The sequence below is a fragment of the Mytilus edulis genome, chromosome 5, assembly GCF_963676685.1.
Source record: "Mytilus edulis chromosome 5, xbMytEdul2.2, whole genome shotgun sequence".
Lineage (NCBI taxonomy): Eukaryota > Metazoa > Mollusca > Bivalvia > Mytilida > Mytilidae > Mytilus > Mytilus edulis.
The window spans coordinates 9,059,391-9,073,502 of NC_092348.1; the positions used below are offsets into that span (position 1 = coordinate 9,059,391).

Consider the following 14,112-nt stretch of genomic DNA (forward strand, 5'->3'; position numbering starts at 1 on the left):
ATATTGATTGAACTTTAGTAGGTTCTCCTATATGAACGGGATTATAAATAAAAAAGCATATTCACCTGCGGTAATAGTTTGTTCATCGCACAAAACGTCGCGTGCGTTTACGTGTACAATTTTGGTAAAAAGCGTTTGATGTACAATTGGTTTTGGTAAATATTTTCCATTACATACATTGCTCTGGAAACACGGAATAAAACAATTTCTGTCTTTTCATCGGTAAATGTGTTGGCCTCAGTGAGCATCACTTTTTCAAAAGTCAATAAAACTACACATTTACCTCATCAAAAGACAGTTATTGTATAATATCACTTTAGAATTGAAAGAACTTTTTTTTTCACAAAAAATAAAAAAAAATGCTTAGGTTAAATGTATTTGTGAAGCGATGACTCCATTCTGAATTTTGCATGACGCATTTCTGTATTTAGCATTTAATTATTCCCAGGATGCATTACATATGAATCACTTTTAACCGCGGTGATCGGGTAAATTCTGCTGTTGTCTGTTTTTTTTGGTCGGATTGTTGTCTCTTTGACACAAAAGGCATATACTATTCTATATTTGACCATGAATGGGAAAATTCACTTTCATATTGTACGTGCATGTAGAAGAAAATAGTGAATGATCCAGGATTTCATACGGATAAGTTACATAATAAAACATAAATAAAAAAAAAAAAAAATGTGTTACACGTGATATATTAAAATAATCGTGAAGTAAAACCGAGAAGGAAAGATGGTAAGATCAGTTTAGTTAAAAAAATTATAAATTGATATACAGGATCAAGGAAACATTTAATATTCTGAATAACAAAATGCAAAATAAGACAGAAAAATAAATAAAATAAGTACACGGTAAACACGCTGCATCGCACATATCATGTCATATTTTAAGCGAAAAATCTATATTAAACTAGTTCAAATAATATTCTAGCATTCAGTACCTGTATTATGCTTTGAAGAATACACAAGAAACTGGATTAAAAATTTGGGGTAACTTGTTAAAAGTTAACAGAATTATCATTCCAAAATTTCCAAAAATATAGTGACTTTATCGAAGAATTGCTCAACTTGTCAGGTTCTTTTACATTGTCAACATTTCCTTATGTTTAAATAATATACAATTCCAAAATGAATAATATATTTGATGCAAAGAACTTGAAACTAAATTCAGTTAAAGTTTCATCTTTAGTCGAAAATTGTCGTTGACGTTTTTTGTTTACACATTGACCTCGCACCAGCTTATAACTCTATAAGACTATTGTGACACGTCCTTTGAAAGAATGGAGTGATGATATGTCATTTTTCTAATTATTGAACTTCTAAAATGTTATTGTGAAACTACCTATCATAGAGGTTGCGTGAATCAGATGTGTGGATAAAAAAAATCCAAAGATCTTTTAGAGTACATACAAACTTAGACTATCTCATCTTGCAATAGAATTACACATTTGACTTTTCTACACTTGGCACAAGTATTCCCCATTCAAAACTAAAAGACAAATTGAAAGAGTTGGTATTACTTTATTTTATTAAAAAGAATGGCGAACGTAGATACAAGTATCTTGTCTTGGGGAGGGATAAATCCTATTTTGTAAAGAATCAATCTGATTCAAACAAACAATTATCTGATACTGACATTATCAAGGTGCTTGATTTCCTGATTGACAACATATTTGTTACATTTGGAGGACGTGTTTTTTTCACAGACTGTGGGAATTCCAATGGTAACCAATTATCCCCTCTTCTTGCTGACTTGTTTCTTTATTACTATGAGGCTGACTTCATACAGGAACTTCTTAGGAAGAAAGATAAGAAGTTAGCAACATCCTTTAACTTTACGTTCCGCTATATAGATGATGTTCGACTCTATCCCATCGAACTAGAGATAAAGGATACTATAGATACAGCTAAGTCTGACTCATATCTTGACATACATCTAGAAATTGACAATGAGGGTCGGGTGAAAACAAAACTTTACGACAAAAGAGATGGATTTAGCTTTCCAATTGTAAACTTTCCGTTTCTATGTAGCAACGTTCCAGCAGCGCCTGCATACGGAGTATATATCTCCCAATGATACGATATTCCCGGGCTTGTTTTTCGTACCATGATTATCTTGATAGAGGATTGCTGCTCACAAGGAAGCTAATAAACCAAGAGTTCCAAATGTTGAAGTTGAAATCGTCCTTTCGTAAATTTTACGGACGTCATCACGAGTTGGTTGACCGTTATGGAATAACCGTTTCACAGATGATATCGACTATGTTTCTTATGTCGTAAGTACAATACTTTTTCCTTTTCATGATCGTGGCCTATTGAATTAGACTTTTTAATGGATTTGTAATATCATAAGTAATACGACGGGTGCCACCTGTAGATCAGGATCTGCTTACCCTTCCGGAGCACCTGAGATCAGCCCTAGTTTTTGGTACGGGTCGTGTTCAGTTTTCTTTGTTTTGCTTTCTGAACAATAATTTTTTTGTTTGTCTTTTTATTTTTAGCCATGGCGTTGTCAGTTTATTTTGAATCTATGAGTTTGACTGTCCCTCTAGTACATTTTGTCCCTCTTTTAAAGGGTATCAAAACGACTAAAAAATAAACTGATTGATTTTCAAGGACATTTTATGTTTTGTAAATTTTGTTGATATAATTGTCAGTGTCAAGATTAAGTGACATAAATTAAGTCAACAGTAGTATACCACTTTTCAATAGTTATAAAACTAATTCCGGAAACAAACTAAAACCGATATAAACTTTAAAGAATTGGGTTTTAAGACGCTGCTAAAATTTAAAAGAATGGAAAACCATTTTGTCCAGCCACTCCCTCCCCCACGGCTTATATGGCAATGTTGAAAATACCGTTAAAATGACAATAAATACATCATATAATTAGACATGTATGTATGCATTGTGTATAAAAAGGGTTACTATTCTATTTTCTTATATACGCCATCTTGTGTGGAGGATAATTAAATTCATTTCAATGTAACATATCTTAAAATAACATTTGCAATTAAAACAATATATATAGACAAAAGTCTTAAAATTTACACAACGGAACACAGTCTGTGTGGACACGTGTATCTTTCTGGCAGCAAGATAGTTAAGGAAATTTGTATAAAACTGTGAACAAAAACATGAAACCGGAACAGATGATTAGGATGAACGGCTGTGTAACGTCCTGTAGCAATTTAAATGAATATTCTTGACGAAATCATGTTCAAAAGTCATAATTCGATTTAGCAAAAACAAATTTGGTTTACAAGCTAAAACCGAGAGAAGCACATACACTTATGTGATCTAAATATGAACATTTGTAAAAGATCGACACAATGATTCAGATGTTGAACGTGTCAGGTCACACAAATGATGACCATGTCAAATGCCAAAATATACTTATCGACAGATTGTAGTATCGTGAATGTCTAAATGTGTTTAACAATGATATTAACTATGATTTTAATATAGTTATATCAACACAAAGTGTTAATCTTCTTGGTGCCACTCAATTCAAATAATTGCAATTCGTGTGCTAAAAATATGACAGCTGGACGTTGGTGACGTCGCATAACCAACAAGGATGCCAACCGATATTTGACGTCATGCCAAATTTCAGTTTTATTGGAGACCAATTGAAGACAAATATTACACGATATGGATTTCGTTATTTTCTTTTAAACTGATACACCTGTGATTAGATACAGGCAACCGTAGTATACTGTTTGAAATTCAAAAATCGATAAGGAAAAAACAAAACCGGGTTACAAACTAAAACTGAGGGAAACGTATCAAATATAAGAGGACTACGACACAACAGAAACACAAAATTTAAAAGAAACACACACAGAAACTAACTATTATATAACAATGGTAATTTTCCTGACTTGATAAAGGGCATTGTCAGAAAAAAATAGTGGCCCTGGTTGAACCTGGTTTTGTAGCATGACAAACCTTCCGCTTTAATGGCAATACTTATTATAACATTGAAATGACAACATTACATGACAGGACTACAATAAATAAATGGGAGAAAATATAGGACAGAGAAACAAACGAATAATAGCCAACAAAATGTACCAGGCTAAAAATAATTAATACGCCAGACGTGCATTCATCCACACAAGACCAACCAGTGACGCTCTGATGAAAAAAGTGTGAAAGCCAAAACGAGTACAAAGTTGAAGATCACTGAGGACCAAAAGTTCCAAAAAGTTGTGACCAATACGGCCAGAAACTTGTATGATTACACATATAGACATATGTGTCCGGCACAGCCTGTGTGGACAAGTGCAGCAAGATGTTTAAGGAAAATTGTATAAAACTGTTAACAAAAACATAAAACTGGAACAGATGATGAGGATGTACGACTGTGTAACGTCCTGTAGCAATTTAAATGAATATTCTGGACGATAAAATGTTCAATAGTCCTAATTCGATTAAGCAAAAACAAATCGGTTAACAGGCTAAAACCAAGCGAAACACATAAACTAATGTGATCTAAATTAACACTGCTTTCTAAAAGACCGACACACTGATTAAAATTTTGAACATGTCAGGTCATAAGGTAAATGTACACAATAAGATATTTAAACCTTACCGGACACATCATGTCGACTCAAGTCTTTCCTTGTCCTTAAAATTCCGCATGCTTAGCAGTAAAGTAGCATTTAGTCCTAGATGCATATTGTTTCTTTTTTCCTTTTTTTTAAAACTTGCTGTCAGTAACTGCGAGTACTCTCAAAACAATACTTTGTGTCTTTGTGTTGTTTGGATGTACAAGTACCCTCCTATGTCCACTCTGTGTTTATGTTAGATGTATTTCTATTTGTATCTATCTGATGATTTTAGCCTCTGTCAACTGAATAGCTTGTTCCTATGTTGTACTGTTACACTACTGTCCCAGGTTAGGGGGAGGGTTGGGATCCCGCTAACATGTTTAACACCGCCACAATCTTTGTGAATGTGAATTTGCGGGAGCCTGTTATTCATTGGTTGTCGTTTGTTGATGTGAAACATATTTGTTTTTCGTTCATTATTTTGTACATACATAAGGTCGTTAGTTTTCGTTTTTGAATTGAATTACATTTGTCATTTCGGGGTCTTTTATAGTGGTCTATGGGTCATGAGCTTTCGTCAGTGTTGAAGGCCGTACGGTGACGCATATTTATTAATTTCTGTGTCATTTGGTCTCTTGTGTATAGTCGTCTTATTGGCAATGATACCACATCTTCTTTTTATATTCAAAATGAAAAGTCACACAATACCAATAATATTCAACAACATAATATGAAATTTTGTTTTATTCTTTGATATTTAATTATATATCAAATATATTATTCAATCTCACTTAGTGCTGAAATAAAAATGTAAAATGGATTAGTTTTAAGGAAATAGCATTGCACAACTTATAACTGTCGATCAAATGACTGCATAGTTTTTGCTTACATGTAAAATAACAAAATATCTTGAAAACAAAAAGAAAAAAAAATCAACAAAAAAAGAGCCTTCACAAAACAAGACATACGTTCTCAATGGTCTTGTTACATTTAAAAAAAGGTCTAAAACGTACGTATTTTTTTATACACACGACACAACATGGTCATTTGCCTCTTCCAAAGTTAAACATACATCAACACCGGGGCCCCGGTGGCTGATTAGTCTAAGTAATCGAACAACTGTATCTCTAGCCTGTCAAGACCGAGGTTGTGAGTTAGAGTTCTGCACGTAATAGATGTGCTCGACTAGATCGCAATTCACTAGGATTGTGAGTTTTTCTGCCGAAAGTCGATGATTAGCGCCGAACTATCCGTTTTTCTCCGCCAATAAAGACTGACCGTCACAAAATAGCGTAATAGTCCTACACATGACGTTAAACACCAATCAGTCAATTATTCAATCAATCCACCCAAATCATTAAGTTCCATAGGAAAATGCACTATAAAGTATACACTTATCACCAGATCGATCACTTCAACAAATTTCTGTTGTTTTAGTTGATCTTCATCGTCGATAATGATTCAATCCATTCATTATATATTTCCTTCAGAAAGTTTTTTTTGTCCAAAGTTTTTTGTTTCAATTTTTATTATTGCAAGAATGCACAAAGGAAAATATACGTCTGAAATCTGAAAGATTAAATCATATATACTATATAAATTGGAGGATACCACAATGACTAGATCGTAAAACTGTGTGATTTTCATATCTTAAATTGTGCCTGTCCCTTTTTAAAAGTTTTAGAGTAGATTTATTACTCCAGATGTGAGGAAATTTCATATTTGACAAACAAATAGTGGGAAGTGTTTACAATGTTTAAACTTACTTCTGTCCCATTCGTTACGACTTTCATGTTAACATGGACATGCATGGTGGCAAGCTAACACTTCTCCGCTGAAATATAAATTAAAAAAAATGCAAATGATCGAAGTCTGTCAAAGACTAGTTCTTAAATAATTTCAAATTTTCGAAGTCTGTCAAAGACTAGTTCTTGAGGAATTTCAAATTTCCAAAGTCTGTCAAATACTAGTTCTAAAAGTATTTCAAATGTTCAACGTCTGTCAAGACTAGTTTGATGAAACTTATTCAGTTCTTAGCTTACTCTACTTTAACATATTTTGAGACCAATGCTTTTGATTTTTATTACATACATATTTGTATGCGGGACTCGAATTTTCTGTGTATGTACTATAATTCATTTTCCTAATGGTGTTGCTGGTTTGTCCAATATAATTTTCGTAACAACCACTGCAAGGGATGATATAAACATGATTTTCCGATGCACATGTAAAACGTTTTGATGTCTTGATAGACAACATGTAAATATTCATATTGAATATAAATATTGAGTGCAATTTCAGCCTTTTTTTCTATTTTATGAACAGCGTGGACAAAATTAGTCAAAATTACGTCTAAACAAGTGACCACTCTACGACAGATACATCCATCTGATTATAAGTGAAAGTAATACACGGTTGAAAACACATATTATATTCCTAATTACTCAAAATATCAGACCAACAATGTAAAACCTGCACGTTTGCGGAAACAAACTTTAGTTCTTCTCTTGCGATCGCCGGGATTCCATTGCACACTAGTTAGGGTGAAACATGGATGAAAACCCAAAATTACTCAGCACACCAATGTTAAATCTGCAAATGCTTCCTTCCCAGAGATTCGAATAAATGAATTCATTGATTAAAAACTATAAATATTAGATTTTTGTTTTAATTTTAGAAACACAAATGGCGATTACACTATCTGACTGAACTGTTTGAGGAACGAACTGAATTCCTTAGTTTTAAGTTTTCTGTTATATTTTTTACCATGTAATGTTCAAATCAATTTACAATTCAATATGTAGAAATTTAATTTTTAAGAAAAAGAAATATTTGTCAAAATATGGTGAGACGTATAATTGAAGGGGGGCTTAGTGGAAACTTATAAGAATTGATCAGTTAATGGCAAAGCTGTCAATCTCTGTGGTAATATTTGTTCATATAAGGGTAGGGTTTTGTATGGGAATTAACAGCTGTTTACTTAAGTTATATTTTATTTGATTATTGAGTAAAATTGGCAATAAAGTAACAAGACTTTGATTTAGCGTTCATAATAGTTTTTAATATTTGGCAATAATAGTTAACAATTAAATGTTCAAATCTCATATAAACTAAATTTAGAAAGTCAGAAATCAAAGTGAAATAAAAAAGGAGGGGATTACATTGATAAGGTACAATAATTACTAGATCTGTTCCAACATACAATGTCAAATATATATGCATAATCATATTCATATGTAGGTATGTCACTTTAAAATGGTGGGAAAAACATATTTACCAGGACATTAATTTAGTGGTTGGTGTTTGTTGCTGCATATCATATGTGTCTTTCGTTCACTATTTTGTACATAAATCAAGCGCTTAGTTTTCTTCTTTGGTTTGATAACATTGTCATCAATATCTGACTATCCGGTATGAGGTTTATAACTAAAGGCTCTACGAAGACCTACATCTAATAATTTCTGTTTCATTTGGTCTCTTGTGGAGAATAGTCTCATTATCAATCATACAACATCTTCTTATTTTATTAATAAGTGTTAAAGTCATCAAAATTTTCTTGTGAATCGAAGACTGTATTCCATTTGAACAATTTCTGTATTCAGCAATCAATTGTTCCCTGGTTGCTAAAAAAAGCATAATAACAAGAATACCGAACTCCAAGGAAAATTCAAAACTGAATATATGTCACGTCTGATCGAAAATACCAAATACAAACTTGTTATGTTAAAATGATATACACATTTGAAGTTAATAATAGTTTTGTCGGTATTGTAAATAAAACTTACGCGCAAATCATGCATCCTTCATTACTGTGTGTATTACCAGCAGTGGAGCAAACTGGATCCCACACAGCAGTACAAGCACAAGCATGCACAATATCTGAAGTGAAAACAATGCAATGATAAATTGAATAATATGGTTTTTTTAGTAATTGAGCATTTTTTTCGATCTTCATAAGTTTATCGTCACTAGAAAGAATCAATGAATCATATTGGTCCACAATGACAAATGTCGCATTCGGTGATCTTTTTTCAACTATCGAAAAGCCTTTTAAGGCTATTTATTGAGTGTGTAAAAAATAAAATAACAAAATATACTCCAAGGAAAAGTCAAGATCAAAAGGTCCTTATCAAATGGCAATATCAAAAGCTCAAACACATGAAACTTATGGAAAACAAATGTCCTATTACCTTAATATTTCTGTATTTTAACGTTATCATTTAGTCAGAATATCAACGTTACACGAAATTAAGCAATATCACCAATTGGCTTAATCGTTTACTTAATTTTATTGTAAGAATAGAGATTTGGTGCGGAAGTATAAATCTGTCATACAAGAAGGAGGTCTAGCGCTGTAATACCTAGTTTATTCGACTAAAAAAACAAATGTAAACAACTATAAAACCTGGTTTATACAACCAGATTTGACCAACCATTCTATTTAATAAATGAGTCCTGAATATGACTGTTGTTTTCCAGTCGGTCGTTTGTTATAGTCGAGCGTTCGACTTATTTATTTTTATGGACATCAACTGTTTAAATTTACCTTGAAGATTTTTTTTTCAAACACTTGAAACTCATGTTCTGTAAATACTTAGTATATCATTGAACAATATGAATAATACGATGATTTTATTCAAAACAAATCAATACTCATTAAATTAGAAAAAAGAGTACAAATCAAATCGGCACCTGATCAATTTGGTACCTATAGAAGTAGCCAAATCGGTACCTTTTTAAATCGATACCTATTGAAAGTTATTTTGGAATTTGGTTAGTTAATTTGGCTGCAAATATTTTTCTTTTTTCTTTTATCATTTTTCTGAGATATGTGGAGGATAGTTTTCGCTTTTTTTTATATATATTTATTTTGTTTCGCCGAGGTTAATTAAATAGTTATCAAATATACCAGGATTATAATTTAGTCCGCCAGACGCGCGTTTCGTTTACATAAGACTCATCATTGACGCTCATATCAAAATATTTTTAAAGCCAAACAAACACAAAGTTAAAGAGCATTGAGGATCCAAATTTCAAAAAGTGGTGCCAAATACGGTAAAGGCAATTTGCCTTGGATTTTTTCGTCTACATAAGACTCATCAGTGACGCTCATATCAAAATATGTATAATTAAAAAAAAAACTCCTACATCGTTAAAAAATCCAAAGGCATATGTAATTGAGCAGTTATAATACATAATGAAAATGATCAGTTGTTTGCTCTTAGAAGTTTTCTCAATATTTTATTAATGAAGTTTGATTGGGTATCATTTTAAAAAATATGGTTAAAAATTATAAATACAATAACCCAAGCCATTGTTGAACCTAATATTCGGATGAAAGCAAATTTAATCATTGTATTTTAAATTTGTGTTCTCTCCTGCATGGACTATCTACTTATATAATAAGAATGTCACTGGTACCAATTTTGTATGTTTACTTGCAATGTACAGTTGTCATGAAATGGAAGTTCCTTGATAATTTAAGTTCCAGTAGAAACAGATACTCCGAAATGTTTTCTAACAAAGTTTCCATTGGAACTTCTTGCTTGTGTGAAAATATACGCTGAAACCTCAAGCAAAAATAGCGTAAAAATATGGTAAAAAACGGCGCCTTCAATAGTTAACTTTGCAAAACATAACACTAGTCATGGTGTCGAAACAACTACATTTGTAGCCGAATAAACCAGGTTCTGAATTGACTGTACCGGTGCACATTTGACCAGGTGCCGATTCAACCAGATACAGAAATAATTAGTATTCGAACAAAATTGTTAGTCCCAATACCATCGCCGAAAAAAGATAAAATGAAGGGTCGAAAAAACTGAATGTTATTCATTTGTATGAACCCGATGATAGTATCATTGTCAAATATCGTAAAATAAGATAACCAAGTCAATATAAATGTTTCAAACAATGAAAGACAAACCAAATAATGATTTAAAGGATTTGTTAGGAAAAATCAGAATGTTGAAAATGCATAGTGACAAATTGAGAATGTTAGGAATATGTGCGGACAAAATTAAACATTGCTAATGGTTTTTTTTTACTGATAAGACAATATTAATACCATTTCGGTAAAAAATATAATTTTATAATCTATTAACTTTGTAATGATTTTTCCATAAGTCAAGAAACCCTTTTGAAACTTTGTGGCTTGGTTTATTTATATTTTCCCTTCATTTCCAATTACGCATAATTATACTTATGGGATTTTGTTTTCGTGGGAATACAATTGTAATGAAAAACTTCCACTACCAATGTTATCAACACCGATGTTGCTGCACGTCTTAAAATCTTCCTTCTTTATTTTGTAGAAAATAATTGAAGACATGTTTTTTTATATTTTTTTGGAAAATAAAATAAGTAAAATGTATTCATTCTTTTTCAATTGTCTCAAAATTTTATTCTTCTTTATAATTTTGCATTGCCTTATTAATTTAATAAAATATTTTAAGCAAAATTTTATCCCCGGGGAAACGGTGAAGGAATATCAACATCCGGGTAATTAAACAATCAGATAACAAGATTCTAGCTTTATAAACAATACTTAGTACTGCCTACTAAACCTTATTTTCGTAATCGACTAATAACTAACATTATTTTGAAGACATCACGTGCAACCTCGTGTTGTTTTACGAGTATTTCGATATGGATATACATAAAAACGAACGAATTGATCTAAGAGATTATCCAGAAATATTACCTATAGATATGAACAGTATTAAGACAATCAACAGCAGTTTCTTCATAGTGTCTTCTTTATATCACTTCAGTAAAACACAGTAATTCCTTTCACTATAAAATACAATGCTGAGAGCCATTGATGAAAAACACAATAAAAAACAATATTGATGATAATATAATCAAATTAGTTTTGGTGACGTCCATTTTCACGGAGCTAGTACATATTTTTATTATGGGCAAGCTGAAGCCGGCTTCAAGGTCAACATTTTCTCGCTTTGTTGAAAACATATTGGTAGCCTTGGGCTGTTTTATGTTCTTTTGTCGGGTTGTTGTCTCTTTGACGCATTCTCAATTTCCATTCTCAATTTTAATAAAGACATTGATGCACAATACTGATCTGTATGAATTAAGTATAAAGACAATCGAATAGAATTTCAATCAACAATCTAAAGAATTTCAGGCCAATTACAGTTAATACATTATTAGTACCATTTTTTTTGGCCTGGACGGATCCTGGGATATCAATGCAGAAGACTGGTGTCATAAGAAGTAAAAATGTATTTTTTTCTTTTTAAAGACATCTATCATTCAGCAAAATGAGTACTGATAAGTAGATTTTCATTCAATTCAGAACGATGTTAGTGTGTAGAGTTAAATTGTCTGAACAGTACTGAATTGACTGATGTTGGTAAGCCTGAAATTAAATGATAAACTGAAAAATAAATATATGATATATATAAGAGCTGATCATATCAAAATGACCTTTTCGGACCAAAATTGGTTACCAGTGAACGTATTTAAAAGAATTTGTTTAATTTGTCATCGTCCTGCATATGCTTGAAAGATTTCCATTTGACCATGTTGAATTTGAAAAAATAGCGATGAAACAATAAAATTCAAATCTCATAGGTTTTTTTGTGTGCACAAATAAGATCTCAATCAAAACCACAAATAAGTCGATTATCAGTATCTCGCTCTATTTTCCAATGTTTAAAGCAACTACCACCCGTATAAAGAGCCACATACCTTGATAAAAACTCTAGTGGCGGGAATTTAAAGTAAACTGTTTTCGTATATTGGCTCAATAAAGCTTGAAGTCAAACATATATCAACACAGCCAGACAGGCGAGATATATCAAACATATCAAAATCTGAGCTGATCTTTTAAAAAATAATCGCCTCATGATCCAGAAATGTGGATCAAGATAGGATTTGAAAAACACATATAACGCCAAAACAAAATAGACACTCGTATGATAAAACGAGAAGAACAAAGACAAATCGGGGCGACATGCCACTTACAAAAATTTCAAAAAATCACCTGCAAAGTTTTGAATGAATCTTCTTTACTTTTCAATTACAAATATATTATGAATGTAAGTTCTTTCCATTCTGCATAACATTGCCGACATTAGCTACATTCACTTAAAGTTGTACATGTAGACTTACCTTGAGGTGTAACTGAACTATATGTGTAACAATAAAACATCCCTTCTTTTATATACATATATGAGGAAAAAATACTTTAAAATATAAAACAAAAATTCTGATAATTAAGGATGTTCGCTCCTCTTTTTTTTAAATGGCATGCCTTTTTAAAGACTGTTATAAATTGATGGGATATATATAACGGACGTAAAAAATTAGCAACAATGACAGATACGTGTAGACTTATAGTAAAGTGAATTTGAACTTTATCTTTAACCATAAAACATCCCCTTATTTATATACATGTAGGAGAAAAATTGTTATAAAATATAAAAACAAAAAATCTGATAATTGAGGATGTTCGCTTCTTTTTTTTAAAAAAATGACATGTGTTTTTAAAGACTGATATAAATTGATGGTATATATGTAACACTCAGAAACGTGTCCTTCCCCCCAAACGTGTCCACATCGACGTCACTGAACTGCAAAACATATCTAGTTGAACACAGCGCCAAAGCGTGTCATTTGTATAAACACCCAAACGTGTTCATTGCTTAATAAACACCCAAACGTGTCCAATCCCCTAAATGTGTCCAAATATTTTTCTTTTACTGGAATTATCATTTGTGTCAATATCATAAATACGTGGGTTATTTGGTTTTTGATGTTTCATTAACGTATACTTATTTTACTATTTCATTAAAATATAGAAAAAAGTAAAATCACAAAAATACTGAACTTAGAGGAAGATCAATTGGGAAAGTCCATAATCACATGGCAAAATCAAATAACAAAACGCATCAAAAACGAATGGACAAAAACTGTCATATTCCTGACTTGGTACAGGCATTTTCATAGCTTTAGGTATGTTTTCTAAACCAGCAGTATAATCTCAGTAAAAGTGGAGGAGTTCGTTCTGCTATGTTGGATGTAAATGTCAGCAGCCATGCTCAGTTAAATTGTAGATATTAAATCAGTTACCTAGTGTTTGGAGAATATCATATTCGCTGTTCATTTCTTACTGAAGTCATATAAAAAGCGTTTTTTTACTAACTCTTTTGTTTTAGATTAAAATCCCAACTAATGTTAATTTCGAATAACCGTAAAAAAATACGCCCAATCCTAAATTCCCGGTATGATAAAAGAACCTATCTACAGTATAAAAAGAAGATGTGCATGGTATGATTGCCAATGAGACAACTATCCACAAGACACCAAATGACACAGAAATTAACAGCTACTAGTATAGGTCACCGTACGGCCTATAACAATGAGCAAAGCCCATACTGCATAGTCAGCTACATGTATATAAAAGGCCCTGAAATGACAAATGTATTTATTGCTTGCACGATATCGTTAAAAAAAAATGCATGCAATATTTGACACTGGACGATATGTCTCTTGTTCGTGTTTCTTTCGTAAGGTTCGATACCAAATAT

General features: G+C 31.9%; 1 long non-coding RNA gene across 2 annotated transcripts; it reads right to left on the reverse strand.

Annotated features, from left to right (window-relative positions):
• Positions 1-5,287: 5,287 nt before the first annotated feature.
• Positions 5,288-12,722, reverse strand: LOC139522896 (uncharacterized). Of its 2 annotated transcripts, none has more exons than XR_011664511.1 (5): positions 12,695-12,722; positions 11,265-11,356; positions 8,347-8,440; positions 6,328-6,395; positions 5,288-5,358 (listed from the first exon to the last, which is right to left on the reverse strand). It is a non-coding gene; the product is annotated as an uncharacterized lncRNA (long non-coding RNA). The 2 variants fall into 2 exon arrangements; XR_011664512.1 differs by lacking the exon at positions 12,695-12,722 and adding an exon at positions 11,735-11,758.
• Between the last annotated feature and the right edge of the window lie 1,390 nt (positions 12,723-14,112).